The sequence below is a fragment of the Anastrepha ludens genome, chromosome X, assembly GCF_028408465.1.
Source record: "Anastrepha ludens isolate Willacy chromosome X, idAnaLude1.1, whole genome shotgun sequence".
Taxonomy (NCBI): domain Eukaryota; kingdom Metazoa; phylum Arthropoda; class Insecta; order Diptera; family Tephritidae; genus Anastrepha; species Anastrepha ludens.
The window spans coordinates 36,523,491-36,539,449 of record NC_071503.1 but is presented as its reverse complement, the minus strand read 5'-3'; positions in this window follow the sequence as shown (position 1 = coordinate 36,539,449).

Genomic DNA, 15,959 nt, shown 5'->3' with positions numbered 1-15,959 from the left:
GGATTTGCCAAGCGGCTTCATAGTTGTATTCAGTTACCGGTAAATGCTGAATTAATCTTCCAGCTTCTCCTCCTAATGACGACTTCAGCCGGAACATCTTTTCTACTTCAGTAAAGTGCTTCGAATTATGCACCAAACCTTGGAAAAGATCGCTAAATGATGACCATTGATTCATCTCGCCATAAAATATCGGAATCTTAATCTCCTGTAGTTTCATCGTAGATGACACAGCTTGTGTTGGCGTGCACCTTTTCAATTTATCTGTTAACTTCTCAATGTTAACGCTGTATTTTTCTCGGAAGTCCTCTATTTGTTCTTCTATTGAGTCTTTAGTCATGGCTTTTAAATGGACACTGCGAGTTTCAGAAAAAGCTTCTTCTACATATTCAAACTGTATTTGAAGCTTAGTTTTGAATTCTCTTATTTCTTGGACAGAATCCAATTCATTTTGTTGAATTTCTTCTATGGTCATTCTGAGCTTTTTTCCTCGACGTTGAAATCTCCTTTCTACGTCGGAATTAGTACCTGATGGCTCGAACTCACTCATTTCTCCCATCGATGCAGGTTTAAGTTGGTTGCCGCTTACTGTTGGTAAATCTTCGGCTGCATTTTGTATTTTTAAATGCTGAATGGACTTTTCCATTACCTGAATAACATGCTCATAATACTTCTTGGCAATGTATTCGTCAGCTTCTTGGCTCGGTTTAGCCATAATTTTGGCATGATTTCCACTAAATTCCGTTCTCATTGTTTGAATATGTTGAATATATTCGAGACATGAAGCTTTCCTTATTTTGCCGCTAAGGATTTTCTGTTCTTCCAGCGCAGCAAGATCGCCCAACTCCTTCTGTCTTTTCAGTAAATTTTCCATGTTGATTTTGATTGTTTTTTGGTATTTAAACACTGTACTCGTTGTTTTAGCCACGAGGACGCTTTTTAACACTTTTCACTTTTCCGCTGTGAGCCACGGAAACGCTTTTCGCTTAGAATCTTAGGCGAATTATATACTTGTTTAAGTAAATTTTTTATTAATGCGGACAGTCTTTGCTGTTCCGGCTTATATATATATATATATTTTTCTACTAATATAAGTAATGCTCTCCTTTAGAGACTTATAGTACTTGCGCTTGAGCTCTTTTCTAGGCTCGACTGACCAAATGTACAAGAGTAATGTACACCGTGAGATTGCTGTATTTAATCTAACCTCTTTATTGAATATTTCTTTCTTATATACATTTTCTAATACTAATTTCTTAACTACGTATATATATGTGTGTGTGTGTACATGCGTAAATGTGTATTCTTATCTTCATTGTATACATCCGATACCAATGAATTTTAAGTGCACTAAAATGTATGTGTCTTATGCAGAATCAGTAAATCCTAGTAGGAGATAAACGACCAACGTATTGATCTTTTATATTTGTTTAGGTTCACTGTTGACTTAAGTGCATCTAACGCACGTATTAAAACAATTGATGATCGGTTGTCAGTTGCTGCTTGTGTGCATTGGTATATTGGTGTATGCGTGTTTCTTTCATGCTTATATTATCTTTATGTTTTCTGTATACACTGTAATTTATGTATTTTGTTCAGATAAGCAATTTTCACATATTTTATGAGCAAGGGTCACATTACAATTCTATTGCTTATCATTGCATTTGACATTTAGTGGACTGTATATTTTTCCTGTTTATTTCGTCGGTTTACGTATGTTTGCATATGTATGTATGAATGTGTTATATTTATAAAATCCTATCTCTATTGCGGCAGAGTTTCATGTTCATATTTTTTGAACACAATCTTTTCATTGCACTTCCTTTGGCACAATAAAAAATAATTTTTGCAGCTGTAAATTGCTGTAATGATTTGTTTATTAAATTTTTTCTCCCTTTTCCGTTTTAGGGGTACTTATTTAATTAAATTATGCACTGCCTTTTTATAGGCTATTATAGTACACAACTTTAATTTATTTGGTCCTCCAGAACTTAAACAGCTCCTGGCGGGATCACCAATTAACTTTTGCTTCAATAGCAAAAGCTTTTTAAAAAATGTGAGTCTTCATTGTGATGCTTGTCGCGCAATGCACAACGGATAAAAACTAAAAAACAAACTTTATTAATTTCAATATTTATACAGAATCTGCTTACAACTACATTCATAAGTGAAGCTTAAATCTTAGGTTAATTCTACGTATGTCTTAATTCTATTGAAAGCGGACCATACGTGATATGTGATGTCCACTTCCTCCATTAGCAAAGTGTCAATGACATGTTTGACACTTTAGGAAGTGGCTTGCGCTATTAATCTATGGTTAATTGTTTACATACTGGGTTAGTGGTGTGTGGTATAGGAGGCGTTAACTCCCCCTCTTCTAAATCGAAGCGTCCCGTCTTCGAATATAAAGCTGTTAAGTGATTAATTCTGTTTGATAATTGCAATAATAATTCTTCTTTTTCTTTTGCAATTTAAAGACAAAATATGCAGATAATATTATTACAATTAAAGTGGTAAATGTCCACCAAACAGGATTTCGTTTTATTTCTTGCTTTAATGGTGTGAGTATATTAACATTGTTTAGTTTTAAATCAATATTTTTTGTTTCAATGTATTTATTTACAAAAAAAGATTTTAATTTTCCTTCCCTTAAATATCTTAAAACTTTTTCTGTAGGATTTTCATATCTTCTATTGTCAATTATAACATTATTTTGAAAAGTTATCAAATAAACCCCTTCTATAGTGTGATTATTAATTTTATGCTTTCCTGATGCTATTATAGCACCATCTTTTACAATATTTATTGATTCGCTTCATTTATTTTTGTGCAGTTGGCATGTTTATTATTTAACTTATTAGACAAACATGTGTTATTTTCTTTTATCATACAAAAAGCATTATTTAATTCCTTTTTACAAAATTTGACTGAATAAAATTTATCTCCACATTTTATTATTTCATTTTCAATCAACAATTGTCCATCAAATTGCGCTACAGCTATTGCTTTATACAATTTAGAAACATTTTTTACTTTTGGATACTTAATGTAAGCAACTATTAAATTACTTTTTTGTACAATTTTAAATTCCGAAACATCTATAAGATCTGATATTGTTACATTTACTTGCTCATTGCTTATTATTTCTTTTACATATTTCTGACATATCTAAAATTAAAGGATTTAATATTCCTACTTTTGACAAGGTAATTGTTTCCACTATATTTTCAAGCTCTGTAATTATTAATTCAGTTCTTTGCCTTAAAACAGTTTTTTCATTAGAACTGCCCTGTAATTGCTTAAGGATTTGCGTTAATTCTGTGATTGTTTTGAATATTTGTGAATTTGTTGTAAATTGCTTATTATCATTTTTTATTAGATCATTTACTATATTCGTTATTTTCATAAAATCATCATGGTCAGGCGTACCCGAAATCCATTTCCAAACAGCACCTAATTCATTAATACCTCTTTTCGATCTTTTGTTATCAACCTTCAATTGTCCTAGTAATGTTTCTATCATTCGTATTTCATAATCCATACTTGAATTATCAATTTATATTATTTCTTCATTGCTTTTGTATTTGTTTACATTTTCAAATAATGATAAATTTGTTAAATGGTATAATGATCCATAATATTCAAAAATTCCTGCATCTTCTTCTTCTATAAGTATATAATTTTCTCTTGTGTAATCAATTATATCTGTTGAAAAGATATTGATATATGAAAATATCAATATAAGTGGCACTAATTTCCCCATTTTTCCTAAAAATAACGCAATTAAACTTTAATGTTATCTTTGTGAATTATTCTGTTTCTGTTTTGTATTTTAACTTTATTTCCTACATCTTCTACTACTACTTGCTTTTTATATTTGGGTTTTCATTTATTTCGTTCCCCATATACTTTTTCATATATAATTTCACCCTTTTGGTAATTTTTTTGAAGCCTTTTCTTGTTGTGGTATTCTAACATTTTTTCCTGATTATTTCTTAATATATTCCTTATATTCTCATGCTTCTCTTTATTAAACAAAATATTACAAGGTTGTTTACCTGTTACTGAATGTATAGCTTTATTATATTGCTGCACCGCCCTCATAATCGATTCGAAATCGCTAACTAAACTGTGTTCCTCTTTTAAACATCGAGATATTTCTATAAGTGTGGAATGAACCCTTTCTATTTGACCATTACTCGTACTATGACGTGGTGTGCAATAATAGATTTGTATGTTGAGTCTTTCCATTAAAGACCTGAATTGTATCGTACCTAAACCTGGTTCATTATCCATAACCATACTTTTAACATCTGGAAATGTTTGCAGAAGTTCCAAAATTTTTTCCTCCAAATTAAGCTTATCCCCAATATATTTTACAATTAAATATTTAGAATAAGAATCTATACAAGTTAAAAAATTTTAATTTTTGCGCGAAAAAAATATCAATATGGAGTTGTTCTCCCTCCCTTTCCGGAATAGGTGCCTCTCCTATCGGAATAAGTTTTGGGCGCCTTTCATATTTATTACTGTTGCATATGTTACAATTTTTTACATATTGCTTGAACTGTTTTATCATCAATGGCCAATAATATTGTTGCCTAATTTGGGCCAAATTTTCCCTATAATTTCTATGTGCCCTATTGTGAGTTTGCTCAATAATCGCTCCCTGATCCTCTCTATTAGTAATATCGTTTGGGAACAATTTCGTATGAAAAAATTTTACAGTTGGAAATGCCTCCCTCAATACCTTCTTTATTTCGTGAAGCACCTCAGGTGTGCAATATATTCCCGTAACCAACTTTGGGTTAATATATTCTTTTAAAACTCCAACAATATTTTCCGGTATGTCGTATTCGATCAAAAATCGTTTATTATTAAAATAAGAAATTGTCTCTAACACGGTTATTTTCGCCCCGTTATCTATTAAAATTTGTTGCTTAAAATGATTTAATGGCTTTTTTGTTTCATGAATCTGATATTCATCACTGCTTTCAGCAGGCTTTCAGCAGAATGTTGTGTGTCCGCTAACGAATCACCGGAGTCACTATGTTCTTCGGAATTCGTCAAATTATTAAGCATTTGTCTCGACAATGCATCAGCAACGACATTGGTTGCACCTGGTTTGTAAATAAATTTTGGCTTTGCCACAACCGCGTAATTGTGTATAAATTTTCTATAATAGCCTGTCAGCCCCAAAAATCCCCGCAATTGACGCAATGTCTTTGGTATAGGATAATTCTGTATGGCTTCAACCTTTCTTGGGTCCGTTTTGATTATATTCTTTGCCACTATATATCCCAAAAATTCCACCTCTCTTTGGTAAAACTTAAATTTTTCAGAGGATATTTTCATATTTGCCTCCTTTAATATATTAATTACCAAACTCAAATGTTTTTTATGGTCTTCCAAATTTTTTGAAAAAATTATAACATCGTCGACATAAACGTGACAAAACTTTCCAATATATTCCCTTAATACATTATCCATAGCTCGTTGAAAAATACTTGGTGCATTTTTCAATCCGAACGGCATTCGTAGGAATTCGTACTTCCCGTTATTTACCGAAAATGCCGTTTTCTCTATATCACCTTCTTTCATTAATATCTGGTAAAATCCAGACTCCAAATCTATTGTAGAAAAATAATTAGACTATCCCAAATTCGAAAGTATAACCTCCGGATTAGGCATTGGGTACCTATCAGATGTGGTTTTTTCATTAATTTTTTTGAAATCGATGACCAATCTCAATTTAGGATTTCCGTCATCATTTACTCCTTTCTTTGGAACCACCCATACTGGAGAATTGTATGGACTTTTACTTTCCCTAATTATATCCTTTTGCAACAGGCTTTGAACCTCATTTTTGACCAAATTGGCCTTTCTTCAAAAGTTCGTATTTCCGCCTTTACGTCGGTACGAAAAGGTAAATCTAAATTAACATCACTATGTGTTATTGAAATTTCCTCAATCACCTTATTTTGCAAACCTTCGATCGACTCCCCTTTCCTATCTACTTCAAAGGATATCTTTGAGGACTCCGACCTTAAATTATTCAATGAATTTCCAATTTGGGAATCTTCATTCTTATCTTGATTTTTCAATTTTTTTATTTTCGCGGTACCTACCTCAGCTAACGTTTTAGGGGTTAGGTTTTCCGAAATATTTTTTTGCAAATTTTTATTATTTTTTTTGTTTCTAGTATAATTTTTGGCAGGCCACTTCTGACCTTTTTTCCCTACTGGTTTCTGATTAATTTTCTTCACACCGTTTTTGGTATTTTTTTCATTATTTTTCCCTTTTGGTTTATTGATAACATCTTCGACAGACGTTTCAGGACCTTCTTGTCCCGAGGGGTTTGGTATATCAAAATCATCAAGAAAATGAATTTTTTCTGTTTTGTTATTACCATAGATCAACACCCGATTTGGAATATCAATCTTGGCCTCGATTCTACTCAAGAAATTGATTCCAATTAAGAGATCACTTTCCAAATTTTCAATCTCGTAAAATCGCTCCTGAACATCAAATAAATTGACATTATGGAAAAAGTTTATGATGGTCGAACCATGAATGGTTCTTACCCTCTTCTTAATTTCTAAAACATTTTTATTTACATAGAGCCCGGCCCGTATATATGAGCTTGTTGCTCCCGTATCAACTAAGATTTTGAATATTTGCCCCGTCTTCCTATCCGTCTTGACAATGTAGGGCAAATCAGACCTTACTCTAAAAAATGGTTTTCTCCCATGTTATTAATTTTTTGCACCTTCTGTTGAGGTTGCGTATTTATTTGCGCACTGTCATTCGACCTCTTACAATTATTTCTATTGCCTCTCACCTGTTGCTGGTACGTTTGTACCGGTTTGGGCCTATTTGTGATCTGTAATGATGGATCAACGTCCATTGGCTCTGGACGATTTTGTTTGACCTCATTTGCTTGGGTATTCCTTGGTGGATACCTTAAATTGTTCTGAAAATTCGCACCCCTACGAATGCCCTGAGGAGCGTTTCTGTTAATTGTATTATTATTATTACTATTATTATTACTCCTTGAAAAATGTAATGCGAATTGTGCTCGCATTTGATTGGCATCGAGCTCCTGCGCCTTGGCAAGAGCATTTGGTAAGTCACGTGGTGCCAACGTGAAGAGGATCTGGTCCAACGGAGGGTTAAGACCTGTAATGAAAGTTCGAAGAGCTGTTTCCCTGTTTTTGGTATTAAGCTCCTTTGTAATTGCGGAATTCGTTCCGTGCGTCATTATCGTTTTATTAAGTAATAACGTCAGTTTTTTATTGACCTCGTTGTAGAACTCTATTAGGGTACCAGGTCCTTGCCTAAACACACTCATTTCCTGTTCTATTATGTGACACGGCCTCTTATCAGCGAAGGCAAAATCTAGCCTACTCAGAATTGCATCGAAATTAACAACCGTACCGTGGTTCGTTAAAATATCGTTAGCGTCCTGCGTAATTTTGTTACGCAAGATAGTCAAGGCAGCAAAATATTTTTTGCTTCCCCTAGTATACAATGACATTGAATTGTTAGAGATTTTATGACATCTAAACTTTCCTCCCAATTGATCGTTGAATCTATTGATTCTGTTGCATATTCAGCATTATTATCGGAATTACTTAAAGCCTGCAACTGACGTCTAACTTTTTCTACCTCGCTACGCAGCGAGGCGGTGCTAGCAGCTATAAGTCGCGACACAACATCCATATTGGACGTGCTGTTATTATTATTCACTATAGACATATCTGCAAATCTACTTCTCAACTCTTCGAGCTTTATTTTTGATAAAATTTGAAAAATTTTTAATCACTTCTTTATTTTTTACACAATTTTTGTGGTTTTCTTTACACTTTTCATCATAGTGTAATCTCTCGTAACCTAAGCTACTAAGTCTATTGCCCATATGCTATACTTATTCTCAATTAATTAATACTTTACAACTTTTAATTCTTAAAAATTGTTTAATTTCTTACTCATTATTGAAAGATCCTTTCAGGTTCAACTTGGTGATGCCGTTTGCTTGCTAAAATGTTTGCATACAGATGGATCCTATTTGATTTTCCCTCAATTGAGTGAGTTTTTCCTCATTTGCCTTTTTTCCTTGTAGAATTGCTCGATATTTTATTCTTATTATTTTTTTAGAACAAGGATACTTTTTGGTTTTCTCCTTTTTTAGTCTTTACACAATCTCTTCCTTTTTGTTTTATTATTTTTTTAGACTAGGATACTTTTTGGTTTTCTCCTTTTTTAGTCTTTACACAATCTGTACAAGAGTAATGTACACCGTGAGATTGCTGTATTTAATCTAACCTCTTTATTGAATATTTCTTTCTTATATACATTTTCTAATACTAATTTCTTAACTACGTATATATATGTGTGTGTGTGTACATGCGTAAATGTGTATTCTTATCTTCATTGTATACATCCGATACCAATGAATTTTAAGTGCACTAAAATTTATGTGTCTTATGCAGAATCAGTAAATCCTAGTAGGAGATAAACGACCAACGTATTGATCTTTTATATTTGTTTAGGTTCACTGTTGACTTAAGTGCATCTAACGCACGTATTAAAACAATTGATGATCGGTTGTCAGTTGCTGCTTGTGTGCATTGGTATATTGGTATGTGCGTGTTTCTTTCATGCTTATATTATCTTTATGTTTTCTGTATACACTGTAATTTATGTATTTTGTTCAGATAAGCAATTTTCACATATTTTATGAGCAAGGGTCACATTACAATTCTATTGCTTATCATTGCATTTGACATTTAGTGGACTGTATATTTTTCCTGTTTATTTCGTCGGTTTACGTATGTTTGCATATGTATGTATGAATGTGTTATATTTATAAAATCCTATCTCTATTGCGGCAGAGTTTCATGTTCATATTTTTATGAACACTCTGCCAGGGGCCAAAATTGTGTTGTTTAAACATATTAGCCAAATGTGATTGTTGACATTTTACTTAATTATGATTATGTCTAACTGGTAGTTCAAATGGAACAGCCACAACAGTTCTTCTTTTACATTTTGATCTTATATATAAAATAACCATGATTAACCCTATTATGAAAACTAAGGTAGCGAAGCATGACCACTAACGTGATGAAAATTGATACCCTTCAATTTGATATTTTCTTTTTTGAGAAATTCTATTTGCTGTTTGAGCGTTAGGATATCTTTGGTGTTGTTTATTAAGGTCGAATCAAAAGGTTTAATTCGCAGTTCTGAAATATCTTCAATGTCTTTTACCCAAGAAGAAGATAGCAATTCTTTATTGATCTCGGATTGTACGATTGAGATGCTGTTAAAGTTACTCCTTCATGTCGAGCTGTACATCCTTCTCTTATTGTGATAATGCCTTGACTTGCATTGCTAGCATGAGCAACGTAAAGAACTACATCATCAATGTCTTCGTTCTTTTCTGCCCTCCTGGGCCCGCCGAATTTTTTGCTATTCTTGATGTCAACAGGCTTGCAGCTTGATTTGGCTCTTCCGTTTTGCTGCTGTTTGTTGTCTCTAGTGGGCACAGCTTGTGAACGGGCCGTTTAAGTATCCCATTTTGCAATTTCAGAGTTACAACTCTGGTTTTTCCATCGCTTCCAGGATGGGTTTTTATAACTTTGCCTAATGGCCACTTTGCTGGATGACTTTCTTCATTTTTAATAATTACTATTTGACCTACTATTAGATTGTCCTGTTTGGTTTTCCATTTCATTCGTTGTTGCAACATTGTGACATATTCGCTTTCCCACCGTTTCCAAAAGTCTCTTTTCATTTTTTGTATTAGTTTCCACCTATCTAACGAACCCCTTGTTGTGTCATCAATTGCTTCAGGACAGTCTATTAATGGGCATCCTATTAAAAAATGCCCAGGTGTTAAAACATCTATATCGCTTTCACTATCCATCGCACATAAGGGTCGTGAATTTAGCACTGCTTCAATCTGTGATAGCAAAGTAATCATCTCTTCAAATGTCAATTTACTTTCGCCTATCACTCTTTTTAAATGATATTTCACTGATTTAACTCCAGCCTCCCAAATTCCTCCGAAGTGAGGAGCTGCCGGCGGCCCAAAATGCCATTGAATTTTGTCTGCTTCTAATATGGGAGCTACTGTTGAGTTTTTCTTGATTGCCTTTTTGAAATCTAAGTCTAACTTTCTACAAGCTCCGACAAAATTTGTTCCATTGTCTGAGTATATATGCTGACTCTTACCCCTTCTAGCAAAAAATCTTTTTAAAGCAGCTAGAAACGCTTCAGTTGTTAAATCACTTACTGCCTCTAAATGAATAGCCTTTGTTGCCATACATACAAATACAGCTATGTATCCTTTAAATGTTTTTATTCCCTTTCCTTTGGAACATTTCATATGTATTGGACCTGCATAGTCTACACCAACGTGTGAAAATGGAATTGACAACGACACTCGAAATTCTGGAAGATTTCCCATTATTTGTTTAGCTGCTTCCTTTCGGTAACGTATGCAGCGACTACAAGCTCGAATGTTTTTTTTATGGAATTCTTTAATCCAATTATCCAATAATTCCTTCTAATCGTTGCTTCCATTAACTTATTTCCTCCATGTAAGGTTGTTTTATGAACATGTTCAATAATCAATTTTGACAAATGTGATTTACTTAATATTATTGGGTGCTTCTGATCGAACTGAAGCTTTGCATTCCCTAACCTACCTCCTACGCGAAGGATTCCATTGTTATCTAAAATTGGGTCTAAGCTTGCAATTTTACTTGTACTGCTAATTTCTTTTTTGATTTCTAAGCTCTGTATTTCCTCTCTAAATTGTAATCTTTGCTGATATCTTATTATTCTCTGTTCAGCTTCTTTTAGTTCTGATTTTACTAAGTACGCAGGATATTTTTGTCCTCGTATTCTTTTTATAAATCGCAATATATAAGCTACAACCCTTATTAATTTGGTTAAACTAGAATATTTTAATATTACCTCATCTAAGAAATGTGATTCTTTTGATGTTGTGACATACACTGCATCGATTTTAACGCTATTCTGTGTTGGCCATTGATGTTCTTCTCCTTGTAACCATTTGGGACCTCTCCACCATAGCTCGTGCTCCACTAGTTTGTTCGCAAATATCCCTCTGGATGCTACATCAGCTGGATTGTCCTTTGTTCTAACGTGTTGCCATATTGCAGTGGAAGCATATAATTTGATTTCTTCTACTCTCGTTTTAATGAACTTATCTTTACTTCGGGAATTCTTCATCCATGCTAACGTTATAGATGAGTCGCTCCAAGCAAATATTTTAACTTCTCTATTGATAACTGTCTTTATCCTTTGCAGCAATTTAGAAAGTAGGTGAGCCGCGCATAGCTCCAGTTTTGGCAATGTCTTCTTATTTTTAATCGGGTTCACTTTGGTTTTACCAGCAATTATCGTTATAACTGATCCAACTTTAGCATATACAACTGCCGCGTACGCTTTTTCTGACTCATCTGCGAATCCATGTAGTTCAATTTTAAAGTCGTTTTTTGTTTCAAACCATCTGGGAATTTTTATTCTTTTTATCGCTGGTACGTGCTGCATAAACTCCTGCCATTCTTTTGCCAAATTTTCGTCGAGTAACTCATCCCAGTTGAGTTTCATCAACCAAAGTTTTTGTATAAACAACTTTGCTAAAACAGTCATTGGTGAAAGCCACCCCATCGGATCGAAAATTCTCGCCAAATCAGATAAAGCTTTCCTTTTTGTTACTAGCTTTTCCGTTGAAAGATTCATATTAAATCCAAACATGTCTTTGGCCGGGTCCCATTGTATACCCAATGTTTTAACTGTTTCGTCTTCTGCTATTTTTATTACCTCATTTTCGCTATTTGTTGGAATTGTTGTTATAATCTCACTGTTATTAGACATCCACTTTCTTAAGTGAAATCCACATTTTTGTAGTTGTTTCGAAATTTCGAACTGAATGACTTTACATTCATTTATTGAACCTGCTCCTGTCATTAAATCGTCCATGTAGAAGTCGTTTTTATCAAATATCTTCATGCATTCATCATCATCTTCTATATATGTTGGTGCTGTGGTGTCTTCTATTTCCCAAAACTTCTCCAACGTTGTGGTCACCGCCGCTAGAATTCTACCATTTTTTCTCGGTTGTTGTAAAACTCCCGACAATATCCATCCTAATTTCGTAGCTTGGCCTAATATTCGATCTTTCTTAAATATGCCTTCTTCTAATATGTCAGCATATACATCTCCTCCAATAACGACGTCGATTCGATCTGACCTATTGAAGTTGGGATCTGCTAAGGTATAGTTTCTCCATTGTTCTATATCCCATTTAAATGTTTTATCAGGTTGTGCACTCGCCAATTTCGGCAAAATCAGTGCTTCGACATTGTACACTTCGTTGCTTAGGAATCTCGGCCTGATTTCAATGTTGACTTTAAATTTGGAGACTCCCACTGTAGTATTTCCTAGCCCTTGTAGCTCAGTTACTTCTCTTCTCTTTGGTAAGTGTAGTATTTGAGCGGCTTCTTCAGAAATGGTAGTCTTCTGTGATCCTTGATCGATTAGTGCTCGCAATGTCACGTACTCTCCATTTGCCGCCTTCACTCTTATCTGGGCTGTTGCTAGAAGTATTGCTGTTTCGGAGTTTTTTGTCATCATAGTGGATGATTTTTTTATAGCATTTTCTTCACCTGCTCCTTTTTCCTTCTGGAATTCATTGTAATGCAGTAAATTATGATGATTTTTTCCACACTTACTGCATTTTTTCTTATTCTTGTAATTGCCTTCATATACGTGGTCGAGGCAAATATTGCATAGCTTATTGTTTACTATGAAACCTCTACGATTTATCGTAGTCAATGCCTGGAACCTTCTGCATTCAACAATTTGATGCCCAGGAATCTTGCAATATATACAGGTCTTTTGTGCAGCTGCATAGAATGTGGGTACTCGTTGCGGCTGCTTTTGATTGCTCCATTTAGTTGTTTTCCTGTCTCGTATAGCTTCTAGAGCTTGATATTGCTGCTCCAGAAAACGAAAAACATCATCTAGGCTTTGGATATCCCTAGTTTTCTTGACATTCTGCTCATATAACCGGAGACTTTCTTTGTCTAGTTTCCGAGCAACTATCCGAGCTATAATTGCTTGCTCGTCATTTAAATTCAATTTAAGCCCTTTTAGAGCATAAATGCATTCCTTGGTGGTATCCAAAAGCTGCTTCATGCTTGCCGCACTTTCCCCATTTGCTGTTGGTTGCTCAAAAAGTCTGTCCACTTGTGTTGTGAATTGCAGCCTTTTGTTTTCATATCTTTCCTGGAGGATTTGCCAAGCGGCTTCATAGTTGTATTCAGTTACCGGTAAATGCTGAATTAATCTTCCAGCTTCTCCTCCTAATGACGACTTCAGCCGGAACATCTTTTCTACTTCAGTAAAGTGCTTCGAATTATGCACCAAACCTTGGAAAAGATCGCTAAATGATGACCATTGATTCATCTCGCCATAAAATATCGGAATCTTAATCTCCTGTAGTTTCATCGTAGATGACACAGCTTGTGTTGGCGTGCACCTTTTCAATTTATCTGTTAACTTCTCAATGTTAACGCTGTATTTTTCTCGGAAGTCCTCTATTTGTTCTTCTATTGAGTCTTTAGTCATGGCTTTTAAATGGACACTGCGAGTTTCAGAAAAAGCTTCTTCTACATATTCAAACTGTATTTGAAGCTTAGTTTTGAATTCTCTTATTTCTTGGACAGAATCCAATTCATTTTGTTGAATTTCTTCTATGGTCATTCTGAGCTTTTTTCCTCGACGTTGAAATCTCCTTTCTACGTCGGAATTAGTACCTGATGGCTCGAACTCACTCATTTCTCCCATCGATGCAGGTTTAAGTTGGTTGCCGCTTACTGTTGGTAAATCTTCGGCTGCATTTTGTATTTTTAAATGCTGAATGGACTTTTCCATTACCTGAATAACATGCTCATAATACTTCTTGGCAATGTATTCGTCAGCTTCTTGGCTCGGTTTAGCCATAATTTTGGCATGATTTCCACTAAATTCCGTTCTCATTGTTTGAATATGTTGAATATATTCGAGACATGAAGCTTTCCTTATTTTGCCGCTAAGGATTTTCTGTTCTTCCAGCGCAGCAAGATCGCCCAACTCCTTCTGTCTTTTCAGTAAATTTTCCATGTTGATTTTGATTGTTTTTTGGTATTTAAACACTGTACTCGTTGTTTTAGCCACGAGGACGCTTTTTAACACTTTTCACTTTTCCGCTGTGAGCCACGGAAACGCTTTTCGCTTAGAATCTTAGGCGAATTATATACTTGTTTAAGTAAATTTTTTATTAATGCGGACAGTCTTTGCTGTTCCGGCTTATATATATATATATATTTTTCTACTAATATAAGTAATGCTCTCCTTTAGAGACTTATAGTACTTGCGCTTGAGCTCTTTTCTAGGCTCGACTGACCAAATGTACAAGAGTAATGTACACCGTGAGATTGCTGTATTTAATCTAACCTCTTTATTGAATATTTCTTTCTTATATACATTTTCTAATACTAATTTCTTAACTACGTATATATATGTGTGTGTGTGTACATGCGTAAATGTGTATTCTTATCTTCATTGTATACATCCGATACCAATGAATTTTAAGTGCACTAAAATGTATGTGTCTTATGCAGAATCAGTAAATCCTAGTAGGAGATAAACGACCAACGTATTGATCTTTTATATTTGTTTAGGTTCACTGTTGACTTAAGTGCATCTAACGCACGTATTAAAACAATTGATGATCGGTTGTCAGTTGCTGCTTGTGTGCATTGGTATATTGGTGTATGCGTGTTTCTTTCATGCTTATATTATCTTTATGTTTTCTGTATACACTGTAATTTATGTATTTTGTTCAGATAAGCAATTTTCACATATTTTATGAGCAAGGGTCACATTACAATTCTATTGCTTATCATTGCATTTGACATTTAGTGGACTGTATATTTTTCCTGTTTATTTCGTCGGTTTACGTATGTTTGCATATGTATGTATGAATGTGTTATATTTATAAAATCCTATCTCTATTGCGGCAGAGTTTCATGTTCATATTTTTTGAACACAATCTTTTCATTGCACTTCCTTTGGCACAATAAAAAATAATTTTTGCAGCTGTAAATTGCTGTAATGATTTGTTTATTAAATTTTTTCTCCCTTTTCCGTTTTAGGGGTACTTATTTAATTAAATTATGCACTGCCTTTTTATAGGCTATTATAGTACACAACTTTAATTTATTTGGTCCTCCAGAACTTAAACAGCTCCTGGCGGGATCACCAATTAACTTTTGCTTCAATAGCAAAAGCTTTTTAAAAAATGTGAGTCTTCATTGTGATGCTTGTCGCGCAATGCACAACGGATAAAAACTAAAAAACAAACTTTATTAATTTCAATATTTATACAGAATCTGCTTACAACTACATTCATAAGTGAAGCTTAAATCTTAGGTTAATTCTACGTATGTCTTAATTCTATTGAAAGCGGACCATACGTGATATGTGATGTCCACTTCCTCCATTAGCAAAGTGTCAATGACATGTTTGACACTTTAGGAAGTGGCTTGCGCTATTAATCTATGGTTAATTGTTTACATACTGGGTTAGTGGTGTGTGGTATAGGAGGCGTTAACTCCCCCTCTTCTAAATCGAAGCGTCCCGTCTTCGAATATAAAGCTGTTAAGTGATTAATTCTGTTTGATAATTGCAATAATAATTCTTCTTTTTCTTTTGCAATTTAAAGACAAAATATGCAGATAATATTATTACAATTAAAGTGGTAAATGTCCACCAAACAGGATTTCGTTTTATTTCTTGCTTTAATGGTGTGAGTATATTAACATTGTTTAGTTTTAAATCAATATTTTTTGTTTCAATGTATTTATTTACAAAAAAAGATT